This window comes from Silurus meridionalis, chromosome 26 (assembly GCF_014805685.1).
Source record: "Silurus meridionalis isolate SWU-2019-XX chromosome 26, ASM1480568v1, whole genome shotgun sequence".
Lineage (NCBI taxonomy): Eukaryota > Metazoa > Chordata > Actinopteri > Siluriformes > Siluridae > Silurus > Silurus meridionalis.
The window spans coordinates 8895622-8913979 of record NC_060909.1 but is presented as its reverse complement, the minus strand read 5'-3'; the positions used below and the strand labels follow the sequence as shown (position 1 = coordinate 8913979).

Genomic DNA, 18358 nt, shown 5'->3' with positions numbered 1-18358 from the left:
TGCATGTTTGTACAGACAAGTTGGATTTAGTGTGTATGCTGTTCGTTTGCCGCCAGGCTCCGCAGGCACCGCTGGAGGCTATATGCCTTAGCAAGATCCTGTTGACAGTAAGCATAGGAAGCAGGCAGCATTAACATATGAATGCCCGAGGACTTTAACGGAAGTGCCTCGTTCCCAGCTCCTCTACCTTCCTCCCACTGTGTCTGTTCTTCCCTGTTGCCATCTCTCATTCTCAGCGCCCCACTTCTTCTCCTGCTCCACTTTGTTTTAGCAGCAGATTAGCGAATGTTAAATTCCCGGCTTTGCCCATGGGCCTCTACCTCACTATTCCCGAGCAAGTCAGATCCGTGAAAACAAGGAGAAAAACTTTAGGAGCAAATGAAGAACAATACCTTTCAAATGTTTTCTGCGTCGCCTGCGGAGTACACGCATTGAGTTAGCCACAACTTTTAGGACAACTTGTTTGGAAGGCAAATTTGAAAAACAATTTGCTGATGTTTTGTCTGCTTTTAATTGCAGTGGAAGCTCAGCTGTTAAGGCACCGTAGTGGTGAGTGGAATCGTGTGATGCGGATGGTGTGTTCTTGTACTGCCTCTGAAGCAGAAACCTAATCTTTACCAGTCTCTTGGGTTTTAAACCTGGTGAGGTCAAGTATTTGAGTGGCCAACTGTAAATACAAGAAACTTTCCTAACGAACTTTACATCTGACTTCATTTAAGTATACAAATATAATTGTATATAATTGCCTTTTTTTTTTTTTTTTATATATATAATGCATTTTATTTTTTTATATCTACATGAAATTACTAAATTCTACACATATGCTCTCTCTGAGTTCACAGTATACACTGAATGATCAAATACATTGAGCGTAATTCGTGTGAGCAAGAAAACTCTCGTTGATGAAACAGGTCACAGAGGAATGGCGAGACGTTTAGAGTCTACAGTAATACACTTAAGCACACTTTACAACCATGGTGAGGAGAAAAGCATCTCAGAAAGCACTACACGCTGATTCCTTGTGGTGGATGAATTACAAGAGAAGACCACATAGGATTCTACTGTAAATCAAAAACATAAATCTGATCCTTCTCTTTGTGCTTTGCCCCAGAAATCATAGTTGAAGTTTTTTCAATCTTCAGAATTCTCTTTTTTTATTTGAATTAACCATAAATACCTTATATTTTGTGAGTAAAAATATTTTGTATTCTTTGTTGTTATTCTAGAGTGTAAAACTCATTGCTAGTAAGTAAGTGAGAGGTCACACAGTGGTGCTGAGAGCATCATCTGGTCAGAGTGTGCCATCATGTTTGGCATCCTTGTGTTTCTGTGTAGTGTGTGTGTGTGTGTGTGTGTGTGTGTGTGTGTGTGTGTGTGTGTGTGCGTGTGTTACAGCATCTGTTATCCACTTCAGTCCTATCGATCTGAGATTTGAGCAAAAGCAGCCTTTCTCTCTTGCCCTTTCCTCTGTCCTGTGATGTTAGCTGTGATTGAAGGTAAGTAGGTAGCAGAGGGACCCGGTGCTTTTTAGAGCATTAAATCTGAACCACTGCACATTCCTGTACCTGTCGTTCTTCGCTGTCAGAGAATGTCAGTGTGAGAGTGAGAGAGAGAGAGAGAGAGAGAGAGAGAGAGGTACCAAGGGCCGACAGAGCTACATGAACAAGCCATTTATATCTGTACAGTGTTGTGAACAAGACTGAAACACAGGGGATGTGTAGATGTGTGTGTGTGTATATAGCTTCACTTCCATGCTGTATGAGCTGTACTACAGGAGACCTGATAGAGATAAAACATCATTTTGCCTTTGACATGTGTGTGTGTTAGTTGAAGCAGAAGAGATGAGGAAAAGAGGACAGCCAGTGGCCACAGGAGAGAGCCAGGGGGCAGGAGGGGTATACACAAAAACACACAATCTTGACTACTGCATATTGATCCAGTGCACTCAAAAAGCCTCTGTGTGCAACATGTATTTTTTTTATGTGCGTCTGTGCGTGGGTAGAAGCTTGTCATAAGTCTAAATCATTTCCAATAGACAGTTATTAGATCAGACACACGCACTTCTAAAACATGTCTGCTTTCTCCTTAGATTTCTGAGACTCAGCGGTACTACTTGGACCTACCTATTCCAGATTAGCGTTAACCCGTTACACACAAAACACACACACTGTTCTATCTACTGTACCTTTCCATGGTAGTTAGCTGCAGGTCACCTGAGAACCTTGCTCAACCTGTTAACGCTAACGTCTACTCAAACGTCTTGCCTCATGTATAGTATTATAGAAACACTCGGCATTTAAAAGCAAAAACTAAACAGAATTAAACAGGTCATAAATCATTTATCTTTCTGCAAGCAATAAAAGGCATCCTGCTAAACAGGATACTAATGCTAGCATATGATTTTACTAGTTTAATACCAAACAATAGCCTCCATGTTAACACATGATTTAGCCGCATTAGAGGCTTTGTTTTACACAGCAAAAATACAAAACCTCAAATGATTCATGGGTTTGTTTTACAGTTTGTTCTGAAAGCATGACGTCCCAAATCAAACATTGACGCACTTCAAGGATATCACACGTAGGCAATTTTGTTTGTATTAATGACGTAGCAAACAGTCTAAAATGTTTATACTGCCATGACTTATTAGCAGAAATCCTCCATGCAGGAACGATTGTAGTGTCAGAGAAATTAGTCAGACTTTAGCTAAACACTCGGTCTCTGCCTTTCTGATGCAAAAAGCATTATTGCATATAAAATATCGATGCTATAAAGTGACAGTGTTTACTGCTTGCTTGTTTCATTAAACTGTCTGGGACATTTGCTGGGGAAAAAAAGGCTTTCCTACTCCTAATCAGTTATATTACATCATGAGTGATGAAATCGACACTTTCTTTATCAGATATATTGTAGTCGTAGTAGGTTCCATGTAGGTCTGTAGACAAAAGTGCCATTGTCGAATGTAAAACTGGCCCAAGACCAGGACTAAGTCATTGTCAAGTTTTAAGGGGGTTGAGGCAAAGCTTTATGCATGCAAAAAGATATTAAAATAACTTTTGATTTAAAATCTTTTGGTCAAGACGATATTTAATAATACAATTGCCCAAGACTAAGACCAAATAAAGTTCTGATAATCCAGAGACAAGTGCAAATCAATATAAAAAACATACAAGACCAGATGTTTTCAGCACTTTCTAATTCAAAGCTTGTAGTAGAAATTTTAAGGAGTTAAATCAGGCATGTGTTTGGTTTAGTGATGATCCGACCAGTTTTTTTCCGATATGTTGTAGCTGTAGTAGGTTCCAGGTAGGTCTGAAGACAACAATGCCATTGTCAAATCCAAAACGGGATGTTTTTATTTATTTATTAATATTATTAATATTATTATTATTAATTTTTTTTTCTTTTTTTTTTTTTTTAAGAAATTACTATATAGTATAGCTTTATACATGCAAAAAGATTCATTAAAATAAGTTTTTTTAATCAATACGATATTTAATAACACCACTGCCTAAGACTAAGCTACAATTCTGCGGATTCAGAGACAATTACAAGTCAATTAAGAAAACATCCAAGACCAGATATTTCCGGCATCTTAATTCATCGCTTGAAGTAGAAATTTAGAGGAATTAAATCAGATTGGTATGTGGTTGGTTTATTGATGATCCAACCAGTTTTAAGTCTTAAATAAGCTTCAAAAGAATGCAAATGATTTGCATTGTGCTTGATTGCAGGTTTGTTCTGGTTGCTAGGATGTCATGTCTAACATATACTGTACCTTGTGTCATAGAGTTTATATCTCTGCAGGTGTTCTACTTCTATTATTATTATTATTATGCTGTCCCATGACACCCCAAAATAGACTTGCATAAAACAGTCTTGTTTACGAATCAACGGCAGGGAGGGAAAAGTGGGGTTATAACCCCAGTGTTTTTCTATTTGATTAAGCCTAACCACCACCATCAAAGACTCACCTAGTAATTTTCAATTGGCACGTGTGCTGCGTTGTTGAACAGGTGTTGCAGGCATGCTGCAACAAAAAATTATAAGAGAGACTATGTCAAATCTTCACCTTCAGCACGCTCGTCGAAACAACCAGGTCATGTCCCGAGATCAAAAACTTGTTTTGATTGTCTGGCATAAAATGTATTGTTTTGTTTGTGTTTGTTTGACTTTTTATTTGTTGTTTTTAGTCTTTCTGTGAACCCAAGTACTATTTATGATGGCACAGAGCCAAAACATGGCTACTGTCTGATATGAGCTTTGATTAGTCACAACTAAACTTAAAAATCTAAAAAAGAAAAACATTGAAAACGCTCTCCCTTGCCATGAAAGGTGGCTCTGAGTGATCCTCTGCTACCGTCTGAGATGTGTTTCTTCTGTTCAGAGTTGTTCTAAGGGATAACGATAGGCAAAATCTCGGTGGTCATGCTTTTGGCTAAATAGGTTTGCTTGAGATTAGCTGGTGGTTGGAGCGGCTTGACGATGATGATCAATGATCCATTTAGCGTAATTATCATTACATGTAAAATGCAAATGCTTCCCACACACATAGCTTGTATTGCATCAATGCAATCACACTATGATTCTTTGGTATTTGCTAATAAAAAGCTCCACCCTGGAACTTGTTAAACATTTGAAAATGTTGCAACATTCATGATAACACTTTGAATTTGCTGCTTGTTGAAAATGATTATAAAATGATTATTATAAATGATTAAATAATTTAAATAATCTTAAACTTCATGAATAACATCAGGTTTTGCTGTTAGTTCCTGAAAAGAATGCGAAAAGCAAAAAGTCCTCGCCCCCTCTTTCTCTATTTTCCAGCAATGATAAGTGGAAACTCTTTTTTTACCATTAAAATATACACCAGAGAATTATCGCTATCTTTCGGTGGATATAAAGGTATCAGCAGCACTATCAGCAAGTATTTGAACAGTATTTTGGGTAATGTGGGCACCTGTAAGCCGAGGCAAAAACAGTCCAAAGGGGTTTCAAAAGAAAGCGTTTGCCTTAGAAAATAATAATAATAATAAAAAAAAAACCTTCTTGAAAGTTATTGAAGATGACATCAAGGTTTGCACACAAGCTGTGTAATTGATTCATCTACAACATCATCCATATCAACATCTTGTTCTTGGACAGGTGGCCATTTATAAAATTACACCAGATTTGATTTCTGCATTGCTTGTATGTGATGAAAAAAAAAAAATTAGCTTCTGACAAGTTTATTGCTTTCGTACTACAACCGTACAGAAGAGTAAAGCAAAACATGACTGCAAAAAATATTTATGTGAACGTCATGACAAGGAAAGACTGAACGATGAATGATGTGTCTAGAACGGCTGTTGGTATATTATTGTTCTGTAGACTATGCTTTAGAATGTGTTGATTAAATTTGTAGGTTTGGTGTAGTTTTTTTTTATTATTATTATTTCCCACATTTCAAAATTGTACTTGGTGTACGTCATTTTTTTTTTCCTCTGACTTTCTTTGATATTAAAACAATTACAGATTTGACTTTTTTTTTGACCAATCATTACCCCTTCAAAGATTTAAGACTTTCTTTTTATTTATAGAACATTCAGTTTATGTGGTTGTTTAAGAAACCCTGTCAGATGTTGCTGTGTCAAAAAATATGAACAATAAGGATATTTTGCACCATAGTTGACACCTCAACAACAAAAACAAACTGTATTTTTTTTTAAAAAGTGAGTTTCTACCCCTACCAGCCAGCTCTCCTGTATTATATGACAGCTGCTAAACAGGGAGAGTGAAAGTTATTTCTACTTCCAACCACTGTATGCTGTCAAACTGCTGCTCCTGATGCACCACAGGGCATAGTGACATTCTCAGAAGAATGCGCTAGCTGCCCTCTTCCGCATACACGAGCAACATCCTAGCAATACCAATAACAAAATTCTTTCTGCTGTTCTATTTCCAACTGACACTTTAATTTAGTATGCAGTTAAATTTCATTATTAGTTGTGAAGCTATTTATAAAAGTATAATTTCCTTTTAGCTCATGTATTTCTTTCAGTTTTACTTTGATTAGTATAGTTTGTTTTGCCTATTGTGTAGTAGCTGTTGTGCTGATTTTCTTGGCCAGGACTTGCTTCTAAATGAGATTATACTTGGTCTCTGTGCAAATGCCCTAGTTAAATAAAGATTAAATAAATGATCATCTATACATTTTTTTTACTGATTCCAACTGCTAATATCATTTGAATGAAATAATGTGGGTCGGTTATTTAAGGTGTGTGTGTGTGTGTGTGTGTGTGTGTGTGTGTGTGTGTGTGTGTGTGTATATGTGTGTTTGTGTGTGTGTGTGTGTGTGTGTGTGTTTTTTTAACATTAGACAGCTGTTAAAATAATTTTCATTGTGTTCCAGTTGTTGGCAAGGCTAATGCTGAAGGAAAAGGTCATAGGTCTTCTGTTTTCTTGGTTTGAAATCTCCCAAAGTCATTCTAACAAATAAGAAAGTCACATATAATATCTTTAGATTATTTAAAACCAATATACGTGTAGCAGAGGGCGTTTAAAATGTATGGACTTGAGCCCCAAGCTGTTAGCATGCACAAACATTAGTGGAATGCTTCAGGTCTTGAGGCATGATTTCAATAGCTGTACAAACATCGAGGTGGCGATATTAGACTGCTCCTCTTTGTATCAGGACGAATAAATGTATCACACCCATATGTAATAAAAATAATTACAATTTGTTCTCTGATCCACCCAGTTCTTTGTCTACACACTAATGTCAACACTCAAAACATGTAGACATAATGCAGATTTACAGAACATGTTGTGTTTGGGCAGTGGCTTGATTAAAAACATCACCTAGATGAAAATAAAAGCCACATTGACATTGTTAACAGGGAGGGTAAGGCGGGTCATGTTGATAAAGCAAACTGAAAGACAAACATTTATATTCATTCTGTAAAGAAACTGATCTAATTTCACACAAACAAGCACATAAAAAAGTCATCTTACATTTGACACACAAATTTGTTTAAGTTCAAATAAGTGATAGTGATAAGCACATACCTTTTCTTCCTTCATTGTATGAAAGTGAATTAAATGTGTTTGACATTTTATGGCATTTTGTTTGGCTTCCAAGTCACAAACACTAAAATTTAAAACACTAACCCTAATAAATTTCATTTGAATAGCAGGAGAGTTCAGGAACATTCAGGAAGTTGGAACCACTTGAAAAATTAATTGCACGTAATGTTTATATTTGTAATTTTTATTCCGCTTCATTGCTTTTTGTTTTGTTCCTGTATGAAATGACCACAGTCTTACTTGATTGACATTGTATGAACATCTGGTTGGCCCCAAATAAGTAGTATGTTTAAATGGAAATAGCAGTGAAATAGTAAAGAAAGTTGAAAACACTTGCACAAGAAATACCATGCATAATATTCATAATTGTCTTTTTTTACATATCGCACTCCCAAAGTCATTCATCCTCAAAAGTATAAAAAATTGCAAATAAAGTGAAGAAATTCTTCTGTGTTCATATGTTTTTTTTGTGGTGCAGCTGGCATGCACCAGAGTTGTATTGAGATGTGTGGACGTCTATTGAGGTGTGCTGAAGTGTGTAAAACCGCTTACTCTAGGCTTTTACCACCCTATAGATGTTTTGATTTACAATTTTTTTTCACTTTGGCTCTTCAAAGTGATTCGCAAAAGCCCCATTGAAGCGATTAACTTATGACTCCTTTGGTATCCCACTTATAAAGAGTTTTAATTGATTCAGCCGTAAACGAATCTCGCTCATGAGTACTCAGGTCGATGACTCCTTATAAAACGAGAGACCATGTTGGACAATCATGCAAATAGTCTATCTAATTTATCACACACATGCACACAAGTGCTTTAGGCCACATGCCTCTTTTTTGGGCTGTTCCTGCTCTTTTTTCAGTTTTTTTGTATGTGCTTATGCTCTGTACATGCTTTTGGTGTGCCTCCGGGGCTGCTTGGGCCGCCTGCACCTTTCAACAAATTGCTGGCTGTTTGCAGCCTTTTATATGCCACACTGCTTTAATTTCAGTATTTACTTAATAGGCTGAAACAAAAGCCGTGTCCACACAGCAGGAGGGTCAGGTGATCCTGTAGTTCAAACACCTGGCAAAGTTTAAACACATACACACTCACACAATATTGCAGTTTAACATGTCTGTAGCACTCTTACTTTTTTCCCTTTTACTGCCTTTTAACCCCCCTGATAGGATAGTTTTGGACTCTAAACGATCCGCTTGTAAATTACGCTCGTTCGAAACAGAACAAGAATAACCTGGAATTCCTCCACAGACTTGAATAACATGTAGGGATCTGTGATTAATCCGGTAATCAATTGTACACATAATTAAAGCGTTGGAAAACATAAATTGCTCTGGTAATTACACAACCTCGCGACTCTCCCCGCAGGTATCGCCATATACCCTGTCATGTTCCACCTGATGGTAGCTGAGATTTGTGAGAGAATGTCTGTAAAGAGATGTTTCTTCTCTCACACACTTATTTCCTTTCCGTTCGCGCCAATCAAATGTTAACTATCTCTGCTGTTTCCACTCACTTTGAACTGCATTTCTTACTCAGGTTACCACAGAAAGGAATGTGTTCAACCCTGAAACATTTGTATTCTGTCCTCAGGCATGGGCTGTTAAGTCATAATTGGCGAGAATAACAATATGACTCAGGTGCTGGTGTGGTAGGAGGGATGATAGATGAAAGGGGTTGGCTCTATTTCTTCCCCCCTTCTTCTATTCTTTTCCTGTCATGTCTATCTTGCATACTTTCTCTGCAATCTTTCTCTCTATCTCTACCTCCCTCATTCTTCATGTTTGAAGTTATGCCTTTTGGAACAATGTACCTCCTCAGTAATTATCATGTCATAAGCAACTGAACTGTAATTAAGTTTATTGCTTGTTTAAATTGTTCTACGTGTTTACCAGTCTGTGAGGTTAGTGCTTGGTTTCCTTTCAACCTGGGGGAGGGGGGGGGGGGGATTTCCCATTGCTTCTGTTTATCTGTTCAAACAGAAAATCAGTTGGTAGTAGACTTTACTTTAGAGGAAAGAAAAAGCTATAAAAAAAATAAAAAATAAGTAGCTGCCTGGCGCTTCATGTATAGGAATACGAATTGTCTAGGAACTTGTAACATATATGTTACATCTTTGGCATGTATGTTCAAATGTTGCTGTACATTATTACTATTTACTATTGCTATTTATTCAGAAACCCTTTAACTATATTAGCTGGATTAATTTGTGTACACAATCCACAGATGATCTGTTTAAAATTATCAAGATGCAAATAAGTGGAAACCGTGAAAAAGCAAGCAAAATGAATACCAACACAAAGCCATTGTATAACTTTTCTAGTAGCAGTTATACATGTCAAGAGACTTAAATAACTCATGCCGAGAGAAGGCCACAGGTCAGATCTGAATTGATGGTCAAAGACCTGCAGACTTGTGGATATATAGACTTGAACATTTGTACATACTTGTTTAATTCACTCAATATGTATTAATGCACTCTGTGAGCACACTAACTTACAATACATTGTTGCATAAGCTACCAATTTCCACACGCCAAAATGGGGCCTCACAATGGAGGTTTTACTGACTAATCGACCCGTCCACCCTTCATCTATTCCCCATAATCTGAAAGCTGTGCAACATAAAGCTCATTTAATATGTTCACAGAATCGAGCAAATGATTGTGATGTGATTGGATTACATTTCGAGTAAAAGCCTTAAGGAAAGGTGGGAATGTTAACTCCACCCCTAAACTGTAAGTTCATTGCCTTATTTCCAAATAAATTTCTAATTTGGATAATTACAAGGTTACTTTAAATAAAATGTGTGAAAACATTTGTATAAAAGAAAACATGTAACACAAGTGAAAACCCTAATCAGAACTTTAAACTAGGTAACTTTCTAATATATTGTATACGTTTTCTGGATGATTTTTTTGGCTCACAGGGTCACGCAGTAACGGTTGTATAGCTCTAAACAGGCTTTGTTTGTATCAAGCCAACAAAAAGGCTTAAATGGCGTGCTGTGCATGCAGGCCGTAATTAGCCAACCCCATTTGCCCGCCCATTGTCACCTGAAGACAGGTGGGAATTGTGGAACTTTGCGCTCGGCTCGATCACATGATCAGGGTCAGACACGGGCCACCGGTGTGCCACTATAGCTGTCAGAACAGGACCATTCATCAAGCAGGTTATTGCACCGCTCCTATGATGCCCACAAGGCTTGAGAGTGTGTGTGTGTAAAGGTGATTGTTTTACAGTCACATTTCACCGAACAGCAAGTTTTTCAAGTAATGCTTCTCCATGCTCACATCTGACATGGGTAAGTGGAGTTAACGCTCGCCGCCTCGCCGTGAGCCCTTTCCTGATCACGCTAAGATTTATGGGCCCTCAAACGCTCGCCTATGACAAACTGCTCATTCACAACCTCGTAACCTCTCCCTCAGGCCCTTCTCTCTCTCTTCTTCTCTCTTTTTTTTCTCGTTCAGAATTTTTATTTACCCGTTTATCCCACCATTTCTTTTTCACTGTGTAAATAAACAGTACTTCAGTGCAGGTCAAACTTTAAACATGCAGTATGTCAGCAATAAACATCTTTAGTTGATCATAACACATACATTGGAGTGCAAAATGTTTGTATACCCTTAGGACAAACTAAAGATGTTTGAAAGAAGAAATTGACGTTATTTATTGGTTTAGATTCAAAAGCCCACTAGTGTACCTTAGAACATTAATATAAACAGGAAGTTTTAATAAAAAAAAAAATATTAATAATAATAATATAAAAAAAAAATTCAATCATTTTATTAGGTTTTTATTCATAACTGATATGGAATTTGTATTAAAATAAATTTCAATCCTACAATGTATTTTTTCATTTAAAGTAATTTTATTTTAATTAACGAATACATTTTTGTTACTAATAGTTGAAATAATAATTTTTTCATATATATATATATATATATTCGTAAATATTAAATATTATTTGTAAAACCAAAAATATATTATCATTGTTGTTGTTTTATTACTATTAATATTATTATTAAAAATACTAACTTTTAAGGACATGTTCATTTTTATTTATTTATTTATTTATTTTTTATTGGGTCCTTTATTATGAGACAGAAAAACATTAACCTTTTGCTGTGGTGACGCTTATGACTCTGTGATGCAGTTTTATGGCAAAATATATGTAACACACATTAAGCCATTGTGACATTCCTGCTGTCCCATTAAACCAAAGCATTCTGTGTCTAGAGCTAACATTTGTTTTAGCTTCATCGCTTCATTGCTCCAGAGGTCTGGAATGATTTGTCACCTGGAGCAGCTCAGGTGCAGAAGAGAACGTCCCAGTTGTCCATCTTCACTTCCTCTAGAGCTCTAATTCACTTATCACCGAAGTCCAGTCTCATCTTTTTATCCTTATCTCCTGGCTATTTTTATTTACAATCGGTGTTTGCTTGAACCTGCCTCATAAATTAGCCGCGTTTGACATCTGGGTTGCGTTCTTTCCTTGGCCTGAGGAGAAAGATCAGGAAAGGTGTTTGGGTAATTTGTTTCTTCTGTAACAGGAAAAATGGACCACCACCTGGTTTAGAGAGTTCAATCTCTCTCCTGCTGCATACTACACACGTCGTCCTCTTTTATTACCGCAATTATGTGGGCTGTTTAGTAGCCATCTTGTTTCTGTGTGCGTGCATACGTGTGCTCGCATGTGTGTGATTGGTCGGCATCTGGTTGGAGCAGGACCCACACACTCACACACCCACACCCGCTCCAGCCACATCAAACAGCCTAAGGGGAGTGTGAGTGCGCTGGGTGGGACTCCTTCTCCTCAGCATGTAGAATGTAGTGCTGACCAAAAGTGCACTGATACCACAGACACTCAGACGTAAGAGACATTAACTACGAGACAGTGTTTCATGTGGTTTAATAGAAACTCTTGCTGTACACATGGACTTAGACGTGCAGGCGGTGCACTCAAAAGGTAGCTCATTGTTACAAAAAAAAGCATCACCCAAGTCACCGCAGTATTCTGGAAAGAGAAAAAAATTAACCAGTCTGCCTTTTATAGCCGTTAAATAAGGAAAAGGCTGATCATATGGTAGTTTTATTAGGGTTTTATAATGAAAGGAGCATGTGTGACACGTTTGATGTGTCACATGCAGAACGCACCGTCAGCAAAGTGCTCAGACAATAGATTGCACTAAAGGCTGTGGGATACTGGCTACAGTATTCAAACATACACACACACACACACACACACACACACACACACACACATATATATGCACTTGCTCAAACACCGATAAGCAGCATCAGTAGGCCTGAAGCTATTAAACCATTTGTCATATTACAACAGTGTCATCACAGAGTAAAAAATTTTTAGCTAACAGTTCATGTATTAGGAATTGGTCACCCAGTGTTTTCTCCTGAAACATTTGTTGTTTCCTACAGCTCCAGGGCCGAAGTCGGTTTGATAAATTGCCACATCGCGAATGTCACGCTGCCGTTGCAGAATATCACACACGCAAATTGACCTCATAATTTTTTTTTTTTCTTTTCTTCTCAACACAGACTGCTTTTTTTTATTTGTTAACATCTATATGAAAAGCTCGGATGCCTTTAGTTAAAGATATGGACACGGTTAGTTTAGTGTTCGAACCTTCTTATACGTTCACTCATATGTTTAAATGGTTCTTGATTAATGACATTACGTTTCCTCTATATAGTACTTGGCAAACGTTTTAGGCAGCCAATAATAATAATAATAATAATAATGTACTAATATTATTTTAACTGTAAACGGTCCTTCTGTAACAGAACTCAAATCGCAGCTTGACAAGATGTTAAGAAACCTGAAAGTGGAAACAACTTTATCCTAAAGACTTTCCTGTGGTGAAAAACCTACACACAAATCCCTGACACTGGAGACTCCTTTATAAAGTATATTTTTTTGTTTGCTTTTTATTTATTTTTATTTTTGTGGAATATATATCACGTCAGCCATATCAATCGGAAGACTGTCAAGAGCTGCTGTTTTAAGCATTAATCAAAACCTTCTGACCAATCGCAATCGAGAATTCGACAGGACTGTGGTATCACATTTCATTACCTATCAAACCAGGTCTTATATATATGCCTGCATTGCTGCATTGAGTCATTTTTCAGCTTGTTTGGTTGTTATTCAGAATTACTCAGAATAAGTCATTTAAATATATTTTAATGAAACAAGCTACACAGGTGTTCAAGGACTTCAGGGTGTTCATGGTACCACCCTTGCAAATTTTAAATCATTTGCGTGACTTGGTTCATATGAAAAGGTTTGACAGCTGTGGGTGGGGTTATCTGTTGTATATTTCAGATTTAATGAACTCAAAAGCATTTTTCTGAGATCAGATCTACAGGACATCAGTGTTAGGTTGCAAGAAATGCTAGTCTCTTATAATCTTTTAATTTAGGTAACACTCATTTTATTTTAGGATATGATGCTGGGTTACTGATTGAAAGGTTGGGGGTTCAAGCCCCGGTATCGCCAAGCTGCCATTCTTGGGCCCTTGAGCAAGGCCCTTAACCCTCTGTGCTCCAGGGGCGCCGTATCACGGCTGACCCTGCGCTCTGACCCCAGCTTCTGAGCAAATTTCACTGTGCTGTAATGTATATGTGACAAATAAAGTCTATTCTACTCTTATTCGGCGGAACCTGTAGCTTATAGTTTGATCTGACTGTTTATAAAGAGCTGATTGAAGTGATTATTTAGACATGTTGTCATACTGGAAAGCGTTTGTTGTGTACGTGACTTTCATGATTTTTATAAGCTACTTAACCTGTTTTCTACATGACTTGTTTGATTGGATTCTTAATTAAAGTGTCTACGCCCAGCTGCACACCTGAATGGAGTTTTAAGTAAAGCAATTGTGTTAAAAACAAATCCATGCTGTGTATAGCCTGGATATTGTTTCAGCAAAGTGGTGACGTTATACTTAGGGGAAATTATAGAGATGGTTTGGAAATGATGCCCAATTATGAAGCGGGAGCCAAAAGAAATATTTGTTGCTGATAAGCTGATAAATGAGTCATGTTTTTATGTGAAAATTTACCTCGTACAAGGTAAAGTTTGTTCTAACGCAACTATAAAATTACTGTAATTCAACTTCCTGAATAACCAGTTACGTTGCTGTAAAAAATGCTAGTCAAACGTGGCATTAGCAAAGAGGCTATAACTAAGACAATTATAGCCATTAGTGTTAGCAAATTAGCAAAACATTCCTCAACAACTTTTTTTTTTTTATTAGATTGAGTTTGTGCAATACAGACACCCTTAATTTATAAGTGTTTGCTTACTCTAGCATATTGCCAGAGTACACCGTCGAGTTATCAAGTTTAAAACTCCAGATCAAGAGGTGTAGAATGAGAAGATGACAGTTTGGCCTTGACTAGACTGATGAGCTCTATTTAATGCTAAACTGAAGTGTAAATAAAATGTCCTGAAGACTATTTGGACTGATATGTAGCTAAACAGCAATGGCTGGATAAGAGAATCATTTCATAAAGCACTTTTGATTTTTTTTTTATCTTAATAAAAATGTTAAGAATGGAAAGTATGCTTGTTTTCAGAAATGTAATTTCTCACATTACACCAGCATTCCGTTCTGGCGGTAAAATCGACTTATCAGACATTTTCAATGAGCATAAACAAATGAATGATTTTATTGTCGCAAGTCTGTTAAAAGATTAGCCAGGACACTGTTGGGTTTCCGTGTGGAGAGTATCGTAAGTCTGTCCCTAGTTGCAAACAATCAACACCTGTTCACAGTACTATTGGCTAAGAAAGAAAACAAACTGAAGAACTAATGCTTTACTGATGGGAAAACACTGTATGCAGCTGAAGTATTTAAATCTAGTATGTAGGTGTATAAAAAAAGGTGGAAAGTCATGTAAAACAACATTTTTATAATAACCCAAAACAGAAGGAAATCTGACTGTTAGCTTCTGTTGTATTTAAAAAGTAAAGGGAACATATATTTCAGGTCAAACCTAAGTAAAGTACCTACAATAGCATTTCCACTATTGGCTCCGAATATTAGAATCACAGTGACTCTAAAACACCCATCGTGTTTAAAACATCAGGACCCACGATTTTCTCTGGCAGCTCAGACGTGGTGTGACCTCTCCTTAATGTAGTGATCAAACAAGCCCATTTGTAGCAGTGGGTTTATAAATGACCTAACCCAATAATCCTTGTCTCCCATCTGCACGTCTCGCATTTCCTCCCTCCAACCCGAACTCTACATTCATCAGGGTAATTGGCCTTCGTTGAAACACTGATGTCGCTTTTAAGCGCATTTCTACAGTGTTAAGAGCACGCTGGCTCGGAGCGAGAGTCTGCCCATGCGAGTTCTAGATCTGGACTAGAGATAGACGAACAATTTGTAAATCATAAGAGTAAGAGAAAGGGGGATGTGGGGGGAGCAGTAAGGCATCAGCAGGCGTTAATCATTTCATTCATTTGCAGATTTTTCTTGCCGTATAGCTTTCTTTCTGTCTGTTCTTTTCTTTTCTCGTCTGTGTGTCCGGAGTGCTGGGTTGACGAGGATCGATGAAGAGAGCATTACAGTAAAACGTATTGATCAGGCGGAGGGCGAGCCGGGGAGATGGCCAAGTGATGCAATGCTTAAAGGAATTTATCCTCTGACTTCTGCATTAACCTTTTATTGACTGCTTTGGCTGTCCATAATTAACACTCACTTTAGCTAAAGTGGTTAGTTTCAGCACTGAACCCTGTGTGTGTGTGTGTGTGTGTGTGTGTGTGTGTGTGTGTGTGTGTGTGTGTGTGTGTGTGTGTGTGTGTGTAAATTGAGAATAAGAATAAATGGAGGACAATGGGAATCGAAATTCATGGGCTATATGTATATTTGTGTGTGTGCAAGTGTGTTAGTGAACAGGCGGGCCCCAGTGGGCCCACAGGCGAGAGAATCATAGATAACTTTCGCATTAGCATGCTATTTCAGCAGGTCTGGCACTCGGGCTATAGGGTTTCGGGGCAAATTGAAATGAGCGATTGTATTGCCAATCTCTGGTGAATGCGGCCCAGGCGGGAGAGGCTCGGCCTGGCTCTCTCAGAGGTTAATCTAGACAGCACCGTACACTTGACACGCTCTCTGGTTTCGACCTTCCCTGCTTTATTCAATGTATGTGTGTTTATGTGGATATGTGTGTGTGTGTGTGTGTGTGTGTGTGTGTGTGTGTGTGTGTGTGTGTGTGTGTGTGAGGTTAGATTCATACCTGCATATATTTGCATATATTCTATCGAGTTTTTCCGAAGGGTGGTAAAAGTAATCTTCTATGATTATGGGTGTGAATGGGTGTCAACAAGCATCAAACAGTCATTACCGTTGCTATGATATTATGGCCTAGTTATTAAATTGGTATGATGTTTGTTGGGTTATTTAAAAATGTTTGCAACAAAAGGATATGATGCTCTTTCCATCATACTTAATGAACACCTGTGAGAATATTTGCTTGTCAATTACGATTGCGTCTGCATGTTAATTGCATATCGTTACCCTGCCTTTTGTGCTAAAATATTCTGTAAATGTAATTTTCTGATTATAGATACCAACTTAATCAGGCATCCGGGGTATGTCACGTGTAAGTGAGCAGTCGTTAAACTAAATTTCACTTGTCAAACAAGATTTTTGGAATTTTCTTTAAGGCTTTAAATCAAAGTCGCCATTAATAAGTATTGCGGCACAGAGTAAAACTCGATGAGGAGTGCAGTTCTAAGAAAATAACCAACAATGGTGTAGTGTGATGAAGCAGTTAAATCAGTTCAATACATTTCTGTTGTTAGTAGCTCAGTGGTTAAGATGTTGGATTTCAGATTGTAAAGTCATTTGTTTAAATACCAGAAGCTACTGCTGGGCCCTTGAGCAAGGACCTTAACCCTAAACAGCTCAGTGTATAAATGTGGTAATTGTTGTGGTAAAAGTTGCTCTGGATAAGGGTGTCTGCCAAAAACCCTAAAAATGAATTCATATTTAAAGCTGTGTCAAATTTTCCTTTCTCATAGAAGGATAAATAGTAGCTTCTGACAAGAAAACTTTGACTTTCAAGTAAAATTCTTTCACCCTGACACTGAAGATTTCTTCTACAAGTATTGGTTCCCACCATATCAACAATCAGGGTTGAGTGAAATGATAATTTTTTGAATGAAACACGTTACAAACATTAGAAAACAATTCGATAACTTCTGAGTAACAAACTAGATACATCAAGTATGTCAACGTAATGATTACTTGAGTCAACAAATTGTTGGTCATCCTGATCTGATTTCTTAATTAAAATTTGCTGTATCTAATTGGCTGGATTTGTGAGGCAGCATGTGAGGAGGGTGGTGCCATGATTGACATCCAGGCACCTGAGAGCACTAGCTTATATAGTAGCTTAATATAATATAATTCATGCCAATTTGTTCTGAAGGCCTAGCATCAATTAATGCTTGCTGTGTTCACTTGCTATTTAAATTTTGAAATGTATAGCTTGTTCATGTAAAATAATGTCTGGTAATGGAGGATAAATGTTTCTTAATGGAGAGATATGCTTAAAAAATAATTACAATTTTGAATGTTTAATTCTATATTTAGTCTATCGAAATATCAAATTTCTAAACAAATTAAAAAAAAATAATAATAATAGGTGTTAGTGATAATGCAGCTGAGTAGTTTCTAGTATCACTTTCTTGTAGTCATGTTTTTGTGGTGGAATATGAGATATTTTATTGAGTATACTGCAAGTTCCAAGACTATATGGTTTACATCGGATAGAGAAGTTGATCCTGAGTGGTCTGGTATAGAGCTCTGACCTCAGTCCTATTAAATGGGAGGACTTGGAACGCTGACTGCAGTCCAGGCCCCTACATCAGTACCGGACTCTACTAATGCCCTTGTGGCTGATTGATCACAAATCCCCACAAGCATACTCCAGAATCTAGTGGAACGTTTTCCCAGAAGAGTGGAGGTTATTGTAACAGCAAATGGAGACTAAATGTGGAATGGGATGTTTAAAAAGCACATGAGTATCTTATGGTCAGATGATTTGACACTTGCCAATCTGTCCATATAGTGTATGCATCTTATACCTTAAGTGGTGAACATTTATAGTTTTTATGCTAAAATAATATATTTATGATGTATTTTGTGCTTTTTTTTTTTAACACAGTTTTTTCACAATTTTTACACAGTGTATGTCTGTGCTACTAGTTCTACTTGTAATGTAAATTCTGTCTTTAGCAATAGAAAATTATGAGC

The 18358-nt window shown here is 37.3% G+C and overlaps 1 protein-coding gene across 2 annotated transcripts in view; it reads left to right on the top strand.

Annotated features, from left to right (window-relative positions):
• The window catches only part of fto (FTO alpha-ketoglutarate dependent dioxygenase), a 165758-nt gene that overhangs the window by 137697 nt on the left and 9703 nt on the right, over positions 1-18358 (top strand). The gene's annotated exons all lie outside the window — the stretch shown is intronic.